This window comes from Saccoglossus kowalevskii, unplaced genomic scaffold (assembly GCF_978046115.1).
Source record: "Saccoglossus kowalevskii unplaced genomic scaffold, keSacKowa6.1 SCAFFOLD_100, whole genome shotgun sequence".
Classification (NCBI taxonomy): Eukaryota; Metazoa; Hemichordata; class Enteropneusta; family Harrimaniidae; genus Saccoglossus; species Saccoglossus kowalevskii.
In genome coordinates this window covers 86,655-110,251 of record NW_028188636.1, presented here as the reverse complement: position 1 = coordinate 110,251, position 23,597 = coordinate 86,655, and the positions used below count along the sequence as shown (strand labels likewise).

Sequence of the window (23,597 nt, the reverse complement as noted above, 5' to 3'; positions counted from 1 at the left end):
CCCGACCCTCCTGCGTTTCCCAATTTGATTGCATATGCCCTCCCAAGTATATCTACAGTTATATCTAGAGTGGACGTTCACAAATTAATTGAGGGGTGAAAGTTAGTGTTAGGATTAGTGGTGGGTGCAAAAGGTACTCTTTCCTGAGAAATTCCTTAAAATATATCACATATCTATATGTTTTCTCAAGAATCGTGATCAGTCATCATGACCATCGTATTGCTATTAACTGATAGAAACATTGTATTTCTAAGGATGCAATAAAGTTATTATTATTATTATTATTATAATGACCCACAATAATCTATATTACATACCACATAACACACCCTTTATTGCTTTAAGTATTGTTGGTTTTATCAATGTAACGCGATTCCATCTGTTCCCTTTGATATATAATGAATAACGTTAAAAACATTTCGTTGCATGGACGTATTTAGCCAAGCAAATAGAAAACAACGTCACAACCATATGTTGACGTGACCAATTATTTTGATAACAAATACAAGGTCATGATCGGTCAACCGTAGGACACTTTCGTGAACATCAACGTTAGGAGATGGACTTCATTTTCGTATAAAAGTGATTACTTGCAAATTTCTACAGGATGAGTGAACGAGTGTGTATTGATATTTGTTTTACTGATTTTCAAAATGCTCGTAAGTGCGTTATGCATTATTTGATCTTAATTTTTCCCGATCCTTATACGACGGCAACGATTGGTCACGGAGTTTTAAGTCCTAGTCGAACTCTTCTGATATGAAGCCCTCGCCGATGTATATTACAGAAAATCTCTCGTAGTCTTACTTCATCCTATGCACGGAGTAGCTGGTGTTCAATTTGATCAAGTCTAAAAGTAGCCCAGGTCCAGTTGACTCACTGTTAGACTGATAACTTTGTCTGGGTAATATTATAATGGAAGCTAACTTTAGCAAATCGGAATTGTCACCACACACTCGACTCGACAAATTATAGTGATTCTTTTTTCATAAATTTGTTTTTTGGAGAAATTAAATAATGCATTTTTTTTATCATTGCGTACCAAGGAATTGTTCTAAAAGAAGTGATTTTTATGACAAGTTTCTCAAAATACATTACTGTAACACACACAAGAATGTTATTTCAAGGTGCCATCTTAAAAATTATGTGTAGGCTCTACTATAACGCTTCGAGTTCGAGCCGAATTCAAAGTTCCACTACCAGCGGGGAAGTGAGCGGCAGTCGCGCCCCCCAAAAATGCGCGACCACTTGCGCCTACTGACTACCGAGCATGTTGCAGCACATATACATATATATATAATCTTTAATTCGGTTCGGACCTCGTTACTATCATAACGGGTTATTATTCATTTTATAAAAGCTAATTTTCTGCGCACTGTTGTGTGTGTGTTTGCAAATATGTTGATTTGAAAAAAAAATATTTGATCATTTACTAGTAAACTAACGGTCCTGTGGAGTGGCTAAATTGAAAAGTAATTACGTGCTGGTGCACGGACGCGACAACTTTTGTCTCTTGTCGTACACACGTGTAGATGTTGTGCTAAAAATAGGTCATCATCTAGGTGACGCAGACCAAAATAGAAATTTGCAACAGTGTTTAAATTGCGTTGAGAACGAACGCGAATGTATTAGACCATTTCAGAAATTATATGCCGTGGTTTCTGAAACCCAAGGTCATTCAATTATGTGTGTCGTTCTGAATGTAATCACGTGTGAAAGGTATACAACCATTATCCTTTCTAGAGTGGGTGACAAATTGAAGGCAAAATTATGTTTTTAATTGAATTTGCATTTATATATTTATTATGCGAAGAAAATAAAATGAACATATATACACATGAATAGTAGTAACATTACATTTTATTTTATTTATTTATTGAATACTCGTGTATATTTATCACCCACATTCTGATTTTTACGCAAATCGTTCCACCCAGTCAAATTCATGACAAGTGAGTCTTATTATTTCAAGATGGCTAGCAAAGGCAACGTACGCAAACTCATCAACGGAGTAAAAATAGGAATCAAGTGCCCATTTCTGAGCTTATTTGTAGAGGAGTATTTGTGCTTCACACGAGAACCTGGTGACATCATTACATCAAAGGAGCTGTTTTTTCATTATGAAAATTTTATATCATTAATGACAAAAAATGATCGCCAGACACAGTCAATGATTAGTGAGACTCGTTTTCATAAGGTACGTGCTTTTGTGTGGCCGGGTGATCGATGATTGAATTTGTCATATCACCACAAATTAAGGAAATACAGACGAGAAATATTTCACAATGACAAGTTTCTTTCTTTTTTTCATTGTGTTTGGATTTGTTACATAAATATTGTAAACGTTATACAAATTCAGAAAACTATACATTGCTTACATCGGTTATACATGTGCAGGGAATATTGTGAAACGCTAGTGTAATTCGGGATCAGTCTTATATATTATTTGTGTTTTGTAAAGAAACTACACACCAGATTAAAAGTACGACAATTGATTAAAACTAGTCAGCTATAAAGAAATAAAATACATGCGTTGACATAACTACTAATGGAAAGATTACACAATAAAAAAATGGGCAAGGGGTCACCCTTCATAACTTCCACTGGTGTTTAAATTTTATAATTATATCATAAATTGTATCTCATTTGACATGTGGTATTTTACAGCAAATCAAGGTTACACTTGTCCATAATGGCATATCGCCAGTCACCTCGGGTGGTAAGCGAGGTTATCGCGGGTTGAATATGCGGCAACATCGGCTAAGAAGGGAACAATCCTCGATGTCTATTAAAGAAAAAACAGAACACTTTTTGAAACGAAAAAAATGGGATGAATATATACAGGTACAATGCGGAACGTAATTACAAAAAAATAAGCAGAGTTATTAAGCAAAATATATTAAACGTGGAGATCCACATCTGTGGAAAGTTCACACCTTTATATTTAAATTTGACGAGTTCTCTCCTGATAATGAGGGAATATCTCAATCTAGAATAAAAGTCTTAGTATTTGTAATGGTTTAATATTTTGTACATCCATAGTATAATGATTTAACATCTCACTATAATGAGATTATATATATTGTTATGGGGTGCATGTTGCTATACTGAAATATAATTACTATGTCACATGTAGCTCATTTTAATCAATGCATAATCGTTTGCAATTTCAAAATATGTTTGCATAGCATAATTGACGAATCCTTCCTTGCTCTGTATATTCCTGAACGAGTTTGTCCCGAAATTATTTAGCATTTCTTTTCACCCATGTTTTCATTAAAATGAGTTACACTTTCATAACAAAATACTCTGTTTATTATAGGAGTTTCTATCTCGAATTCGAAATAGGAAATAAATGAGTAAATTAAACATGTTTTACGAATCAAATGCTATTATACATGAGTGTTATCTCATGGAAAACTGACAACGAGTTAATAATAAGAATACATTATTTGTGTTAGAATATAGAGAGCTGCTAAGTTGTTCGAGTTACGGACATCGAAGTACGAACATCGAATTACAAAAAAAGTTACATTTTGGAAACCACACCCACTTTTGTGAGACCTCGTCCAAACTGTAACTCGATTAACTAGTCAACAGAATTCCGAGTTACAGGTAAAATACATTTTTAGTTGTTGAAGGTCCACATTTAGTAACTTGAACTTTAAGTAACAGTTAACCAAACATCGAGTTACAGGCAGCATGATTTTTTTTAACGTTCAACTATTAAGTATGTTGCCCATAACGCGAAGTTTTGTTACTAGTAACTGTTGATTGGCCATAGTTACAATTTGGGTGTGGTTTCGCAAAAGGGGCGTGATTTATAAAATATGGGCGTGGTAATATTTGTAACTCAATGTTTTCGTAACTCGATGCTCGTAACTCTAACAGTTCAGTATATAGAATAGATATTTTGTTGTTTAATGTATTATGACGATAAGATTTGGTACATGATCTTCCCAGGGGATCACTGGTAAAACTCACGGAAAAGCGAGGCACCCAAGTGTTCTAGAAATTATGCTTCATAACAGGGTCCCTTTTCGACATTCTCAGAAATCAAAAAGAATGATATCGTTGCTAGCTTTATATATTGTGTAATATGCGGCAATGATAGTTTAATTTAACAATTATTTGTAACTAGTATAGTGTACATGTAATAAAAGAGTGTTTTTATATCGAAAATATATTTCGAGGGCCGATTTTTGAATTTGATTTTTACTAAAAGACCCCCAGAATAGTCTAGTGAAATCAAAACAAAAAACAATATTTGTTTACATTGAAATTAAGGTTGAAGTCGTTAACAGAGATTTTAGAGAAGCGGGAAAGTGCGCCTTTGCAAAACAAGATATAAAAGCAAATGAGATAATTGGGGTGTACGACGGAGAAATAATTGACAGAGCAGAGGCTGAACAACTAGAACGACAGTATGCGGTAACAGGTGAACGTTGTGGCATGTATCACCTGGAATATTCCGGCATGGTGTGAGTATATAATCAGCCACAATATTTGCCATAATATTTTCTTAGTGTTAGTAGTTATATGTAACACTACTTTCATACAATTTAATGTAAAACTAATGAAATGAATTATGCACTTGCTGTCACACACTCGCTCTTATCAACTAGCTCGCTCACACACACACACACACACACGCACAATGGCAATTCACCCATTCTCACGCACTCGCTTACCCTCTCCCACCCCAATTCATTGAACTCAAACACTCCACCCACTGACACACACAAACTCGCACACAAACTCACTCACCCACCCATTTGATCATCCTCCAACAAACTCACTCACAACTAAATCTAATTCACCCACAACTCTTACATTATCAAGCCACCCTTTCATTAGGTCAACCGCAATTCACTCATTACTCTCAACTGATTGACTAAATGAGTGACTCATTGTTTAATAAATTCCTTTCTACTCACCCACTTAACAACGAAATAATTCAGTAACAATCAGACATATATTATTAACTCACCAACCAAATGACTTGCTGAGTGAAACATTGATTTCTCTCTGACTTGCCCACATTTCATTAACCCATTTTAACTCGCACACGCTATAACTTAACTGTCCCACCTTACCACTAGCTCACTGATTTGTCAACCCAAAGATAGCTTCATTCGCTCACTTAATCAACACTAAATCTAGTTAATTCACTCAGTCATATGTACATTATATCAACTTACTCATTACACACTTGCCAACTCAAGCACCCATTCGCTCACCAACAGATTGACTCACTGTTGTATATATAAACACATCCATCCAACCAACCACCCACCCATCCATTCACTGTCATACTCAAATGACGCATCAATTAACCCTTTCACTCACTCACACACACATCTTCACTCACTCACCCTCACCCACTCAGCTTTACTCCCTCAGCCTCACCTTCACTCACTTTCTCACCTTCACTCATCTTCATTCACTCACTCACTCACTCACTCACCTTCATTCACTCACTCTCACCCACTCACCTTCATGCTCACCTTCATTCACCCACCCTCACCTTCATTCACCCATCCTCAGCCTCACCTTCACTCACTCACCTCACCCACTCACTCACTCACCCTTACCTTCACTAACTTACCTTTACCTTCACTCACTCACTCCTTCACCCACTCACCCTCATCTTCATTTACTCACTCGCCCTCATCTTCAATCACTCGCCTTCTCAAACTCACTCTCACCTTCACTCACTCACTCGCTCACCTTCGCTCACTCACTCACCTTCATTCACTCACCCTTACCTTCACTCCCCCTTATCTTCACTCACTCTCATCCACACCTCCATTCACTCACCCTCGTCTTCACTCACTCACCTTCTCTAACTCACTCCCATCTTCACCCACTCACCTTCACTCACTCATCTTTACTCCCACTCACTCACCCTCAGCTTTACTTACTCACTCACCCTCAGTCTCATCTTCACTCACCCTCATTCACTCACTCACTCACCCTCATTCACTCACTCACCTTCAGTCACACACTTTCACTCACTCACTCACCCACCCACCCTCACCTTCACTCACACTCAGCTTCACTTCCATCAGCCTCACCTTCACTCACACACCTTCACTCACTCGCTCACCTTCACTCACTCACTCACCCACCCACCCTTACCTTCACTCACTCGCCTTCTCTAACTCACTCTCTCCTTCAATCACCCACCCTCATCTTCACTCACTCGTCTTCTCTAACTCACTCTCACCTTCAATCACTCGCCCTCATCCACACACCTTCACTCACTCACCCTCACCTTTTCTCACTCGCCCTCATCTTCACTCCCTCACTCACTCACCCTCATCTTCATTTACTCACTCGCCCTCATCTTCACTCACTCGCCTTCACTCACTCACTCACTCGCTCGCTCACCTTCGCTCACTCACTCACTCACCTTCATTCACTCCCCCTTATCTTCACTCACTCTCATCCACACCTCCATTCACTCACCCTCGTCTTCACTCACTCACCTTCTCTAACTCACTCCCATCTTCACCCACTCACTCACCTTCACTCACTCATCTTTACTCCCACTCACTCACCCTCAGCTTTACTTACTCACTCACCCTCAGTCTCATCTTCACTCACCCTCATTCACTCACTCACTCACTCACCCTCATTCATTCACACACTTTCACTCACTCACTCACTCACACACCCACCCACCCTCACCTTCACTCACACACTCACCCTCAGCTTCACTTCCATCAGCCTCACCTTCACTCACTCACCCACTCCCACCTTCACTCACACACCTTCACTCACTCGCTCACCTTCACTCACCCTCTCCTTCACTCACACACCTTCACTCACTCACTCACCTTCACTCACTCACTCTCACTCACCCTTACCTTCACTCACTCGCCTTCTCTAACTCACTCTCACCTTCGCTCACTCACTCGCTCACCTTCGCTCACTCACTCACTCACCTTCATTCACTCACCCTTACCTTCACTCCCCCTTATCTTCACTTACTCTCATCCACACCTCCATTCACTCACCCTCGTCTTCACTCACTCACCTTCTCTAACTCACTCCCATCTTCAGCCACTCACTCACCTTCACTCACTCGTCTTTACTCCCACTCACTCACCCTCAGCTTTACTTACTCACTCACCCTCAGTCTCATCTTCACTCACCCTCATTCACTCACTCACTCACCTTCAGTCACACACTTTCACTCACTCACTCACCCACCCTCACCCTTACCTTCACTCACACACTCACCCTCAGCTTCACTTCCATCAGCCTCACCTTCACTCACTCACCCACCTTCACTCACACACCTTCACTCACTCGCTCACCTTCACTCACCCTCTCCTTCACTCACACACCTTCACTCACTCGTTCACCTTCACTCAATCACTCTCACTCACCCTTCACTCACTCGCCTTCTCTAACTCACTCTCTCCTTGAATCACCCACCCTCATCTTCACTCACTCGTCTTCTCTAACTCACTCTCACCTTCAATCACTCACCCTCACCTTCAATCACTCACCCTCATCCACACACCTTCACTCACTCACCCTCACCTTTTCTCACTCGCCCTCATCTTCACTCCCTCACTCACTCACCCACCCTCACCTTCATTCACTCACACTCACTCACCCTCACCCACCCTCACCCACCCTCACCTTCATTCACTCACCCTCATCTTCACTCACTGCCCTCATCTTCACTCACTCACCCACCCTCACCTTCAATCACTCACCCTCATCCACACACCGTCACTCACTCACCCACCATCACCTTCATTCACTCACTCACTCACCCTCACCCACCCTCACCTTCATTCACTTACCCTCACTCGCCCTCATCTTCACTCACTTGTCCTCATCTTCACTCACTCACCCACCCTCACCTTCATTCACTCACTCACTCACTCTCTCATGTTAATATCATCATGGCCATATATTTTCAGAATAAATCCACACAGTGAAAAGAAGATGTGGGAAACAAGTGGAATTACCTTTTTCCTGAACCATTCCAAAAAGCATTCCAACATTGTCACAAAACAACTGAAGATTAATGACAGGCCGTGTGTGGTTATGATTTCCAAATATTACATACCAGAAGGGGCAGAATTGTTATATAATTATGGTGATGAGAAAGCACCATTTTTTGCAAATTCACAAACTTTTCCAAATTAAAGTAATTTATGATCTATGTTCGAGTTGAGTTGTGTTGTGTTGTGTTGTGAACATGTAAAATAACAATAAAATTCAATATTTCCTTGACAAGAAATTAAAACACAGTGAACATGCTAAAAACATCAAAACATTAAAATTAAATGTCAGTTAAATTAAATAGTTTTACAGCATTCAAAAGTCAGGAAATACACAATTGAATATATGAAGTTTCACACGCAAGTGCCACATGACAGACTAATTGCTGAACATTTTCAAAATCGCTAAATAAATGAAATTTATGGTATATGCAAAATAAGGTTTATGTAAACGTAATGAAACTAATTTTCTTTTAAATTTACAACTATTCCCCATCCCAGTAATGAACTACTAGTAAATACCTTATTATTTTGACACAGATCAATGTATTTAAAACACCTTCATCTCTTTTTTTAACTTGCAGGTCATTACTACAGTAATTCATATGACAGGGGTTCCAGAGAAATAATTACATTCAAATGTGGGAAAATATTAGTTAATTAATAAACACAAATTATTTGTTTCATTATTTTAACAAACTAAAAATGAATGGTGCATAGTACTACTGTAGAACATATTATTCAAGCTGTTAATTGAATAATTTAACACAAAAAGGTGCCAATTGGGCAAAAGCAATGTACATATCACCAGTGGTATGTTGGTATCCATTGTCAGGTATATTTACTAATCTATTAACAATCAATTGACAAGTTTCAAACAAAACTATTTTTTTAATTAACAATGTTGATTCATTTTAGTTTCAATAAACATTTTCAAATTATTGAAAAAACACTTCCCAAGATAGAATTTAAACACAGCTTTACATTTCAACTTATAATAAACATAGTCATGCACAGAGCATACAATTTCTAAGCACATGTCCTTGTAAGTGTATATGATCCACTGTTGACGCAATTCTTGTATTTTATTCATCAGCCAATGACGTCCTGGTTTGTGTCCTGATTAATTATAGAGTAATAATACATCATATTGGATACTGGCACTATAAAAATGGACACCCTAAAGTACATTCCAGGGTTCTTGCGTTCCTGCGTTTTGCAAAAGAAAAACAATATATCAAGTACAATTAGATTCATTTAGCTTTAGTCAGATATGAATTTTAAATATAAAACAAAAGTCAATGAAAATATAACATTGTTGCAAACACAATTAAAGTAGGAATTTGGAAGGTAAGTCATGCAATGATCAAATAAGATTGAGACAGTTGGGGATTTCCAAATTACAAGGCCCCCATGAATTCAGACCCATTTTAACACGTAGCCAGGGTAGTGAAATTAAACGGTACCCACCGAAAAATACACAGCGTCAGAACCCTGACCAACACATTGAATTAAAGTCCAAGATTGGTCGGTTATGTACGTACTTATCCAGAGTGACTTCAGACCCATTTTAACACGTAGCCAGGGTAATGAAATTAAACGGTACCCACCGAAAAATACACAGAGTCAGAACCCTGACCAACACATTGAATTAAAGTCCAAGATTGGTCGGTTATGTACGTACTTATCCAGAGTGACTTCAGACCCATTTTAACACGTAGCCAGGGTAATGAAATTAAACGGTACCCACCGAAAAATACACAGGGTCAGAACCCTGACCAACACATTGAATTAAAGTCCAAGATTGGTCGGTTATGTACGTACTTATCCAGAGTGACTTCAGACCCATTTTAACACGTAGCCAGGGTAATGAAATTAAACGGTACCCACCGAAAAATACACAGGGTCAGAACCCTGACCAACACATTGAATTAAAGTCCAAGATTGGTTGGTTACGTACGTACTTATCCAGAGTGACTTCAGACCCATTTTAACACGTAGCCAGGGTAATGAAATTAAACGGTACCCACCGAAAAATACACAGGGTCAAAACCCTGACCAACACATTGAAATAAAGTCTAAGATTGGTCGGTTATGTACGTACTTATCCAAAATGAATTCATAACCATTTTAACACGTAGCCAGGGTAATGAAATTAAACGGTACCCACCGAAAAATACACAGGGTCAGAACCCTGACCAACACATTGAATTAAAGTCCAAGATTGGTCGGTTATGTACGTACTTATCCAGAGTGACTTCAGACCCATTTTAACACGTAGCCAGGGTAATGAAATTAAACGGTACCCACCGAAAAATACACAGGGTCAGAACCCTGACCAACATATTGAAATAAAGTCCAAGATTGGTCGGTTATGTACGTACTTATCCAGAGTGACTTCAGACCCATTTTAACACGTAGCCAGGGTAATGAAATTAAACGGTACCCACCGAAAAATACACAGGGTCAGAACCCTGACCAACACATTGAATTAAAGTCCAAGATTGGTCGGTTATGTACGTACTTATCCAGAGTGACTTCAGACCCATTTTAACACGTAGCCAGGGTAATGAAATTAAACGGTACCCACCGAAAAATACACAGGGTCAAAACCCTGACCAACACATTGAAATAAAGTCTAAGATTGGTCGGTTATGTACGTACTTATCCAAAATGAATTCATAACCATTTTAACACGTAGCCAGGGTAGTGAAATTAAACGGTACCCACCGAAAAATACACAGGGTCAGAACCCTGACCAACACATTGAATTAAAGTCCAAGATTGGTCGGTTACGTACGTACTTATCCAGAGTGACTTCAGACCCATTTTAACACGTAGCCAGGGTAATGAAATTAAACGGTACCCACCGAAAAATACACAGGGTCAGAACCCTGACCAACACATTGAAATAAAGTCCAAGATTGGTCGGTTATGTACGTACTTATCCAAAATGAATTCATAACCATTTTAACACGTAGCCAGGGTAATGAAATTAAACGGTACCCACCGAAAAATACACAGGGTCAGAACCCTGACCAACACATTGAAATAAAGTCCAAGATTGGTCGGTTATGTACGTACTTATCCAAAATGAATTCATAACCATTTTAACACGTAGCCAGGGTAATGAAATTAAACGGTACCCACCGAAAAATACACAGGGTCAGAACCCTGACCAACATATTGAAATAAAGTCCAAGATTGGTCGGTTATGTACGTACTTATCCAAAATGAATTCATAACCATTTTAACACGTAGCCAGGGTAATGAAATTAAACGGTACCCACCGAAAAATACACAGGGTCAGAACCCTGACCAACATATTGAAATAAAGTCCAAGATTGGTCGGTTATGTACGTAACTTATCCAAAATGAATTCATAACCATTTTAACACGTAGCCAGGGTAATGAAATTAAACGGTACCCACCGAAAAATACACAGGGTCTGAACCCTGACCAACATATTGAAATAAAGTCCAAGATTGGTCGGTTATGTACGTACTTATCCAGAGTGAATTCATAACCATTTTAACACGTAGCCAGGGTAATGAAATTAAACGGTACCCACCGAAAAATACACAGGGTCAGAACCCTGACCAACATATTGAAATAAAGTCCAAGATTGGTCGGTTATGTACGTACTTATCCAGAGTGAATTCATAACCATTTTAACACGTAGCCAGGGTAATGAAATTAAACGGTACCCACCGAAAAATACACAGGGTCAGAACCCTGACCAACATATTGAAATAAAGTCCAAGATTGGTCGGTTACGTACGTACTTATCCAGAGTGACTTCAGACCCATTTTAACACGTAGCCAGGGTAATGAAATTAAACGGTACCCACCGAAAAATACACAGGGTCAGAACCCTGACCAACATATTGAAATAAAGTCCAAGATTGGTCGGTTATGTACGTAACTTATCCAAAATGAATTCATAACCATTTTAACACGTAGCCAGGGTAATGAAATTAAACGGTACCCACCGAAAAATACACAGGGTCTGAACCCTGACCAACATATTGAAATAAAGTCCAAGATTGGTCGGTTATGTACGTACTTATCCAGAGTGAATTCATAACCATTTTAACACGTAGCCAGGGTAATGAAATTAAACGGTACCCACCGAAAAATACACAGGGTCAGAACCCTGACCAACATATTGAAATAAAGTCCAAGATTGGTCGGTTATGTACGTACTTATCCAGAGTGAATTCATAACCATTTTAACACGTAGCCAGGGTAATGAAATTAAACGGTACCCACCGAAAAATACACAGGGTCAGAACCCTGACCAACATATTGAAATAAAGTCCAAGATTGGTCGGTTACGTACGTACTTATCCAGAGTGACTTCAGACCCATTTTAACACGTAGCCAGGGTAATGAAATTAAACGGTACCCACCGAAAAATACACAGGGTCTGAACCCTGACCAACATATTGAAATAAAGTCCAAGATTGGTCGGTTATGTACGTACTTATCCAAAATGAATTCATAACCATTTTAACACGTAGCCAGGGTAATGAAATTAAACGGTACCCACCGAAAAATACACAGGGTCTGAACCCTGACCAACATATTGAAATAAAGTCCAAGATTGGTCGGTTATGTACGTACTTATCCAAAATGAATTCATAACCATTTTAACACGTAGCCAGGGTAGTGAAATTAAACGGTACCCACCGAAAAATACACAGGGTCAGAACCCTGACCAACACATTGAATTAAAGTCCAAGATTGGTCGGTTACGTACGTACTTATCCAGAGTGACTTCAGACCCATTTTAACACGTAGCCAGGGTAATGAAATTAAACGGTACCCACCGAAAAATACACAGGGTCAGAACCCTGACCAACATATTGAAATAAAGTCCAAGATTGGTCGGTTACGTACGTACTTATCCAAAATGAATTCATAACCATTTTAACACGTAGCCAGGGTAATGAACCAATGCATTGCCTGATATTAAATGTTAACTAACGTTTTAGTACATATGTATAAGCATTCAGTAATTTTAATGAAAAAAAAGTACATTTATCTTAGTAATAGTGACACCTGTTGTTTAGTGTGATGAACCCCCACGGTTGGGTACAGGAGCATAGAAGTTTTTAATTAAAATTGTTTTCCATAAGAAAAATGAAACCATCATACATGGCCTTATAAACAGCCTTTTACTTCATAGTGGGGTGGGTGGAGTAAAGCTGTGATTATTTTTATTACTTTCTGACCATCTAGTTTGCCATTTACCATGTCCATATAAACTAAAGCTCCAGCCAATATCAGATTTGACTACTTGTTTCAAGCTATGGCACTTGGAAATGAGTGTTGTGACATGTGGCAAATGTCCAACTGTCTTGGTTAATAAGATTGGCTATATTTCAACTAGAAACAGGTAAACCAGTATACCTGTATGTACGAAGCCAGTGATCGTTATTCAAGCCAAAGAAAGTGCATCTATTTATATAAATACACATGGACAGAGAATATTTTCTTGGAGCACTAAATGTGACAATTGCCCTACTGTCTGTGATAAATATACCACACCAGCTACATAGTGCCCGACGAGGAGTTGGGTAGGTAGTGAAGAAAAACATTGACTGAAGCCTGGCAGAGGACTGAATTGTTGTCAACAGCAACAAACATACTGGGAAAGTCAAAGACAGTGAAAAAACAAACAAACAAAAAACACACAGGCATATAAATACTAACTTTCTAGGATCTTTATTGACTCCAAGTAATCCAGAGTAGAACGAGATGAATCAACGCTATACTCCGCCATCTTTATTTTAATATTAGATGCAACCATTATTCTGTAGGGGACAACGGGTCATAACTTGAGGGGAGTTAACACCCATGATTTTTAAAATGCCTTGATCAATAAGAGTCTAAGTTACAGGGAACATTATTTTCATTTTTCAGTGGACCAATAAATGCATTTGACAGGAAAATAGAAAAACTCTACCACAACAGCAATTAGAACAGCTTGCTGCATTATAAGTATCACTTCCCTGTCAAATTAGTGGTTCATGCTTATTTGAATCTGAACATAACAGGCCAATTCTATCACACCTTGCTAGGCTTGAACTTCCATCCAATCAGAGCATTCCAAATGAACATGATTCTCCACAAAACTAGAGGGCGCTCTGACCAAAAAATTGCCATGATCTAAATAAAAAGAACTGAATGTCCACAGTTATGTCTGTAGGTGTACCTTACCTGCATGCAAAATAAAGTCCAAGATTGGTCGGTTATGTACGTAACTTATCCAAAATGAATTCATAACCATTTTAACACGTAGCCAGGGTAATGAAATTAAACGGTACCCACCGAAAAATACACAGGGTCAGAACCCTGACCAACATATTGAAATAAAGTCCAAGATTGGTCGGTTATGTACGTAACTTATCCAAAATGAATTCATAACCATTTTAACACGTAGCCAGGGTAATGAAATTAAACGGTACCCACCGAAAAATACACAGGGTCTGAACCCTGACCAACATATTGAAATAAAGTCCAAGATTGGTCGGTTATGTACGTACTTATCCAGAGTGAATTCATAACCATTTTAACACGTAGCCAGGGTAATGAAATTAAACGGTACCCACCGAAAAATACACAGGGTCAGAACCCTGACCAACATATTGAAATAAAGTCCAAGATTGGTCGGTTATGTACGTACTTATCCAGAGTGAATTCATAACCATTTTAACACGTAGCCAGGGTAATGAAATTAAACGGTACCCACCGAAAAATACACAGGGTCAGAACCCTGACCAACATATTGAAATAAAGTCCAAGATTGGTCGGTTACGTACGTACTTATCCAGAGTGACTTCAGACCCATTTTAACACGTAGCCAGGGTAATGAAATTAAACGGTACCCACCGAAAAATACACAGGGTCTGAACCCTGACCAACATATTGAAATAAAGTCCAAGATTGGTCGGTTATGTACGTACTTATCCAAAATGAATTCATAACCATTTTAACACGTAGCCAGGGTAATGAAATTAAACGGTACCCACCGAAAAATACACAGGGTCTGAACCCTGACCAACATATTGAAATAAAGTCCAAGATTGGTCGGTTATGTACGTACTTATCCAAAATGAATTCATAACCATTTTAACACGTAGCCAGGGTAGTGAAATTAAACGGTACCCACCGAAAAATACACAGGGTCAGAACCCTGACCAACACATTGAATTAAAGTCCAAGATTGGTCGGTTACGTACGTACTTATCCAGAGTGACTTCAGACCCATTTTAACACGTAGCCAGGGTAATGAAATTAAACGGTACCCACCGAAAAATACACAGGGTCAGAACCCTGACCAACATATTGAAATAAAGTCCAAGATTGGTCGGTTACGTACGTACTTATCCAAAATGAATTCATAACCATTTTAACACGTAGCCAGGGTAATGAACCAATGCATTGCCTGATATTAAATGTTAACTAACGTTTTAGTACATATGTATAAGCATTCAGTAATTTTAATGAAAAAAAAGTACATTTATCTTAGTAATAGTGACACCTGTTGTTTAGTGTGATGAACCCCCACGGTTGGGTACAGGAGCATAGAAGTTTTTAATTAAAATTGTTTTCCATAAGAAAAATGAAACCATCATACATGGCCTTATAAACAGCCTTTTACTTCATAGTGGGGTGGGTGGAGTAAAGCTGTGATTATTTTTATTACTTTCTGACCATCTAGTTTGCCATTTACCATGTCCATATAAACTAAAGCTCCAGCCAATATCAGATTTGACTACTTGTTTCAAGCTATGGCACTTGGAAATGAGTGTTGTGACATGTGGCAAATGTCCAACTGTCTTGGTTAATAAGATTGGCTATATTTCAACTAGAAACAGGTAAACCAGTATACCTGTATGTACGAAGCCAGTGATCGTTATTCAAGCCAAAGAAAGTGCATCTATTTATATAAATACACATGGACAGAGAATATTTTCTTGGAGCACTAAATGTGACAATTGCCCTACTGTCTGTGATAAATATACCACACCAGCTACATAGTGCCCGACGAGGAGTTGGGTAGGTAGTGAAGAAAAACATTGACTGAAGCCTGGCAGAGGACTGAATTGTTGTCAACAGCAACAAACATACTGGGAAAGTCAAAGACAGTGAAAAAACAAACAAACAAAAAACACACAGGCATATAAATACTAACTTTCTAGGATCTTTATTGACTCCAAGTAATCCAGAGTAGAACGAGATGAATCAACGCTATACTCCGCCATCTTTATTTTAATATTAGATGCAACCATTATTCTGTAGGGGACAACGGGTCATAACTTGAGGGGAGTTAACACCCATGATTTTTAAAATGCCTTGATCAATAAGAGTCTAAGTTACAGGGAACATTATTTTCATTTTTCAGTGGACCAATAAATGCATTTGACAGGAAAATAGAAAAACTCTACCACAACAGCAATTAGAACAGCTTGCTGCATTATAAGTATCACTTCCCTGTCAAATTAGTGGTTCATGCTTATTTGAATCTGAACATAACAGGCCAATTCTATCACACCTTGCTAGGCTTGAACTTCCATCCAATCAGAGCATTCCAAATGAACATGATTCTCCACAAAACTAGAGGGCGCTCTGACCAAAAAATTGCCATGATCTAAATAAAAAGAACTGAATGTCCACAGTTATGTCTGTAGGTGTACCTTACCTGCATGCAAAATAAAGTCCAAGATTGGTCGGTTATGTACGTAACTTATCCAAAATGAATTCATAACCATTTTAACACGTAGCCAGGGTAATGAAATTAAACGGTACCCACCGAAAAATACACAGGGTCAGAACCCTGACCAACATATTGAAATAAAGTCCAAGATTGGTCGGTTATGTACGTACTTATCCAAAATGAATTCATAACCATTTTAACACGTAGCCAGGGTAATGAAATTAAACGGTACCCACCGAAAAATACACAGGGTCTGAACCCTGACCAACATATTGAAATAAAGTCCAAGATTGGTCGGTTATGTACGTACTTATCCAAAATGAATTCATAACCATTTTAACACGTAGCCAGGGTAGTGAAATTAAACGGTACCCACCGAAAAATACACAGGGTCAGAACCCTGACCAACACATTGAATTAAAGTCCAAGATTGGTCGGTTACGTACGTACTTATCCAGAGTGACTTCAGACCCATTTTAACACGTAGCCAGGGTAATGAAATTAAACGGTACCCACCGAAAAATACACAGGGTCAGAACCCTGACCAACATATTGAAATAAAGTCCAAGATTGGTCGGTTACGTACGTACTTATCCAAAATGAATTCATAACCATTTTAACACGTAGCCAGGGTAATGAACCAATGCATTGCCTGATATTAAATGTTAACTAACGTTTTAGTACATATGTATAAGCATTCAGTAATTTTAATGAAAAAAAAGTACATTTATCTTAGTAATAGTGACACCTGTTGTTTAGTGTGATGAACCCCCACGGTTGGGTACAGGAGCATAGAAGTTTTTAATTAAAATTGTTTTCCATAAGAAAAATGAAACCATCATACATGGCCTTATAAACAGCCTTTTACTTCATAGTGGGGTGGGTGGAGTAAAGCTGTGATTATTTTTATTACTTTCTGACCATCTAGTTTGCCATTTACCATGTCCATATAAACTAAAGCTCCAGCCAATATCAGATTTGACTACTTGTTTCAAGCTATGGCACTTGGAAATGAGTGTTGTGACATGTGGCAAATGTCCAACTGTCTTGGTTAATAAGATTGGCTATATTTCAACTAGAAACAGGTAAACCAGTATACCTGTATGTACGAAGCCAGTGATCGTTATTCAAGCCAAAGAAAGTGCATCTATTTATATAAATACACATGGACAGAGAATATTTTCTTGGAGCACTAAATGTGACAATTGCCCTACTGTCTGTGATAAATATACCACACCAGCTACATAGTGCCCGACGAGGAGTTGGGTAGGTAGTGAAGAAAAACATTGACTGAAGCCTGGCAGAGGACTGAATTGTTGTCAACAGCAACAAACATACTGGGAAAGTCAAAGACAGTGAAAAAACAAACAAACAAAAAACACACAGGCATATAAATACTAACTTTCTAGGATCTTTATTGACTCCAAGTAATCCAGAGTAGAACGAGATGAATCAACGCTATACTCCGCCATCTTTATTTTAATATTAGATGCAACCATTATTCTGTAGGGGACAACGGGTCATAACTTGAGGGGAGTTAACACCCATGATTTTTAAAATGCCTTGATCAATAAGAGTCTAAGTTACAGGGAACATTATTTTCATTTTTCAGTGGACCAATAAATGCATTTGACAGGAAAATAGAAAAACTCTACCACAACAGCAATTAGAACAGCTTGCTGCATTATAAGTATCACTTCCCTGTCAAATTAGTGGTTCATGCTTATTTGAATCTGAACATAACAGGCCAATTCTATCACACCTTGCTAGGCTTGAACTTCCATCCAATCAGAGCATTCCAAATGAACATGATTCTCCACAAAACTAGAGGGCGCTCTGACCAAAAAATTGCCATGATCTAAATAAAAAGAACTGAATGTCCACAGTTATGTCTGTAGGTGTACCTTACCTGCATGCAAAATAAAGTCCAAGATTGGTCGGTTATGTACGTAACTTATCCAAAATGAATTCATAACCATTTTAACACGTAGCCAGGGTAATGAAATTAAACGGTACCCACCGAAAAATACACAGGGTCTGAACCCTGACCAACATATTGAAATAAAGTCCAAGATTGGTCGGTTATGTACGTACTTATCCAGAGTGAATTCATAACCATTTTAACACGTAGCCAGGGTAATGAAATTAAACAGTACCCACCGAAAAATACACAGGGTCAGAACCCTGACCAACACATTGAAATATAAAGTCCAAGATTGGTCGGTTATGTACGTACTTATCCAAAATGAATTCATAACCATTTTAACACGTAGCCAGGGTAATGAAATTAAACGGTACCCACCGAAAAATACACAGGGTCAGAACCCTGACCAACATATTGAAATAAAGTCCAAGATTGGTCGGTTACGTACGTACTTATCCAGAGTGACTTCAGACCCATTTTAACACGTAGCCAGGGTAATGAAATTAAACGGTACCCACCGAAAAATACACAGGGTCTGAACCCTGACCAACATATTGAAATAAAGTCCAAGATTGGTCGGTTATGTACGTACTTATCCAAAATGAATTCATAACCATTTTAACACGTAGCCAGGGTAATGAAATTAAACGGTACCCACCGAAAAATACACAGGGTCTGAACCCTGACCAACATATTGAAATAAAGTCCAAGATTGGTCGGTTATGTACGTACTTATCCAAAATGAATTCATAACCATTTTAACACGTAGCCAGGGTAGTGAAATTAAACGGTACCCACCGAAAAATACACAGGGTCAGAACCCTGACCAACACATTGAATTAAAGTCCAAGATTGGTCGGTTACGTACGTACTTATCCAGAGTGACTTCAGACCCATTTTAACACGTAGCCAGGGTAATGAAATTAAACGGTACCCACCGAAAAATACACAGGGTCAGAACCCTGACCAACATATTGAAATAAAGTCCAAGATTGGTCGGTTACGTACGTACTTATCCAAAATGAATTCATAACCATTTTAACACGTAGCCAGGGTAATGAACCAATGCATTGCCTGATATTAAATGTTAACTAACGTTTTAGTACATATGTATAAGCATTCAGTAATTTTAATGAAAAAAAAGTACATTTATCTTAGTAATAGTGACACCTGTTGTTTAGTGTGATGAACCCCCACGGTTGGGTACAGGAGCATAGAAGTTTTTAATTAAAATTGTTTTCCATAAGAAAAATGAAACCATCATACATGGCCTTATAAACAGCCTTTTACTTCATAGTGGGGTGGGTGGAGTAAAGCTGTGATTATTTTTATTACTTTCTGACCATCTAGTTTGCCATTTACCATGTCCATATAAACTAAAGCTCCAGCCAATATCAGATTTGACTACTTGTTTCAAGCTATGGCACTTGGAAATGAGTGTTGTGACATGTGGCAAATGTCCAACTGTCTTGGTTAATAAGATTGGCTATATTTCAACTAGAAACAGGTAAACCAGTATACCTGTATGTACGAAGCCAGTGATCGTTATTCAAGCCAAAGAAAGTGCATCTATTTATATAAATACACATGGACAGAGAATATTTTCTTGGAGCACTAAATGTGACAATTGCCCTACTGTCTGTGATAAATATACCACACCAGCTACATAGTGCCCGACGAGGAGTTGGGTAGGTAGTGAAGAAAAACATTGACTGAAGCCTGGCAGAGGACTGAATTGTTGTCAACAGCAACAAACATACTGGGAAAGTCAAAGACAGTGAAAAAACAAACAAACAAAAAACACACAGGCATATAAATACTAACTTTCTAGGATCTTTATTGACTCCAAGTAATCCAGAGTAGAACGAGATGAATCAACGCTATACTCCGCCATCTTTATTTTAATATTAGATGCAACCATTATTCTGTAGGGGACAACGGGTCATAACTTGAGGGGAGTTAACACCCATGATTTTTAAAATGCCTTGATCAATAAGAGTCTAAGTTACAGGGAACATTATTTTCATTTTTCAGTGGACCAATAAATGCATTTGACAGGAAAATAGAAAAACTCTACCACAACAGCAATTAGAACAGCTTGCTGCATTATAAGTATCACTTCCCTGTCAAATTAGTGGTTCATGCTTATTTGAATCTGAACATAACAGGCCAATTCTATCACACCTTGCTAGGCTTGAACTTCCATCCAATCAGAGCATTCCAAATGAACATGATTCTCCACAAAACTAGAGGGCGCTCTGACCAAAAAATTGCCATGATCTAAATAAAAAGAACTGAATGTCCACAGTTATGTCTGTAGGTGTACCTTACCTGCATGCAAAATAAAGTCCAAGATTGGTCGGTTATGTACGTAACTTATCCAAAATGAATTCATAACCATTTTAACACGTAGCCAGGGTAATGAAATTAAACGGTACCCACCGAAAAATACACAGGGTCAGAACCCTGACCAACATATTGAAATAAAGTCCAAGATTGGTCGGTTATGTACGTAACTTATCCAAAATGAATTCATAACCATTTTAACACGTAGCCAGGGTAATGAAATTAAACGGTACCCACCGAAAAATACACAGGGTCTGAACCCTGACCAACATATTGAAATAAAGTCCAAGATTGGTCGGTTATGTACGTACTTATCCAGAGTGAATTCATAACCATTTTAACACGTAGCCAGGGTAATGAAATTAAACGGTACCCACCGAAAAATACACAGGGTCAGAACCCTGACCAACATATTGAAATAAAGTCCAAGATTGGTCGGTTATGTACGTACTTATCCAGAGTGAATTCATAACCATTTTAACACGTAGCCAGGGTAATGAAATTAAACGGTACCCACCGAAAAATACACAGGGTCAGAACCCTGACCAACATATTGAAATAAAGTCCAAGATTGGTCGGTTACGTACGTACTTATCCAGAGTGACTTCAGACCCATTTTAACACGTAGCCAGGGTAATGAAATTAAACGGTACCCACCGAAAAATACACAGGGTCTGAACCCTGACCAACATATTGAAATAAAGTCCAAGATTGGTCGGTTATGTACGTACTTATCCAAAATGAATTCATAACCATTTTAACACGTAGCCAGGGTAATGAAATTAAACGGTACCCACCGAAAAATACACAGGGTCTGAACCCTGACCAACATATTGAAATAAAGTCCAAGATTGGTCGGTTATGTACGTACTTATCCAAAATGAATTCATAACCATTTTAACACGTAGCCAGGGTAGTGAAATTAAACGGTACCCACCGAAAAATACACAGGGTCAGAACCCTGACCAACACATTGAATTAAAGTCCAAGATTGGTCGGTTACGTACGTACTTATCCAGAGTGACTTCAGACCCATTTTAACACGTAGCCAGGGTAATGAAATTAAACGGTACCCACCGAAAAATACACAGGGTCAGAACCCTGACCAACATATTGAAATAAAGTCCAAGATTGGTCGGTTACGTACGTACTTATCCAAAATGAATTCATAACCATTTTAACACGTAGCCAGGGTAATGAACCAATGCATTGCCTGATATTAAATGTTAACTAACGTTTTAGTACATATGTATAAGCATTCAGTAATTTTAATGAAAAAAAAGTACATTTATCTTAGTAATAGTGACACCTGTTGTTTAGTGTGATGAACCCCCACGGTTGGGTACAGGAGCATAGAAGTTTTTAATTAAAATTGTTTTCCATAAGAAAAATGAAACCATCATACATGGCCTTATAAACAGCCTTTTACTTCATAGTGGGGTGGGTGGAGTAAAGCTGTGATTATTTTTATTACTTTCTGACCATCTAGTTTGCCATTTACCATGTCCATATAAACTAAAGCTCCAGCCAATATCAGATTTGACTACTTGTTTCAAGCTATGGCACTTGGAAATGAGTGTTGTGACATGTGGCAAATGTCCAACTGTCTTGGTTAATAAGATTGGCTATATTTCAACTAGAAACAGGTAAACCAGTATACCTGTATGTACGAAGCCAGTGATCGTTATTCAAGCCAAAGAAAGTGCATCTATTTATATAAATACACATGGACAGAGAATATTTTCTTGGAGCACTAAATGTGACAATTGCCCTACTGTCTGTGATAAATATACCACACCAGCTACATAGTGCCCGACGAGGAGTTGGGTAGGTAGTGAAGAAAAACATTGACTGAAGCCTGGCAGAGGACTGAATTGTTGTCAACAGCAACAAACATACTGGGAAAGTCAAAGACAGTGAAAAAACAAACAAACAAAAAACACACAGGCATATAAATACTAACTTTCTAGGATCTTTATTGACTCCAAGTAATCCAGAGTAGAACGAGATGAATCAACGCTATACTCCGCCATCTTTATTTTAATATTAGATGCAACCATTATTCTGTAGGGGACAACGGGTCATAACTTGAGGGGAGTTAACACCCATGATTTTTAAAATGCCTTGATCAATAAGAGTCTAAGTTACAGGGAACATTATTTTCATTTTTCAGTGGACCAATAAATGCATTTGACAGGAAAATAGAAAAACTCTACCACAACAGCAATTAGAACAGCTTGCTGCATTATAAGTATCACTTCCCTGTCAAATTAGTGGTTCATGCTTATTTGAATCTGAACATAACAGGCCAATTCTATCACACCTTGCTAGGCTTGAACTTCCATCCAATCAGAGCATTCCAAATGAACATGATTCTCCACAAAACTAGAGGGCGCTCTGACCAAAAAATTGCCATGATCTAAATAAAAAGAACTGAATGTCCACAGTTATGTCTGTAGGTGTACCTTACCTGCATGCAAAATAAAGTCCAAGATTGGTCGGTTATGTACGTAACTTATCCAAAATGAATTCATAACCATTTTAACACGTAGCCAGGGTAATGAAATTAAACGGT

At 38.3% G+C, this 23,597-nt stretch overlaps 1 long non-coding RNA gene across 1 annotated transcript; it reads left to right on the top strand.

Moving 5' to 3' along the window:
- Positions 1-3,079: 3,079 nt before the first annotated feature.
- On the top strand, positions 3,080-8,188 carry LOC146726052 (uncharacterized). The gene is made up of 2 exons (XR_014928673.1): positions 3,080-4,481; positions 7,944-8,188. It is a non-coding gene; the product is annotated as an uncharacterized LOC146726052 (long non-coding RNA).
- Positions 8,189-23,597: the final 15,409 nt, after the last annotated feature.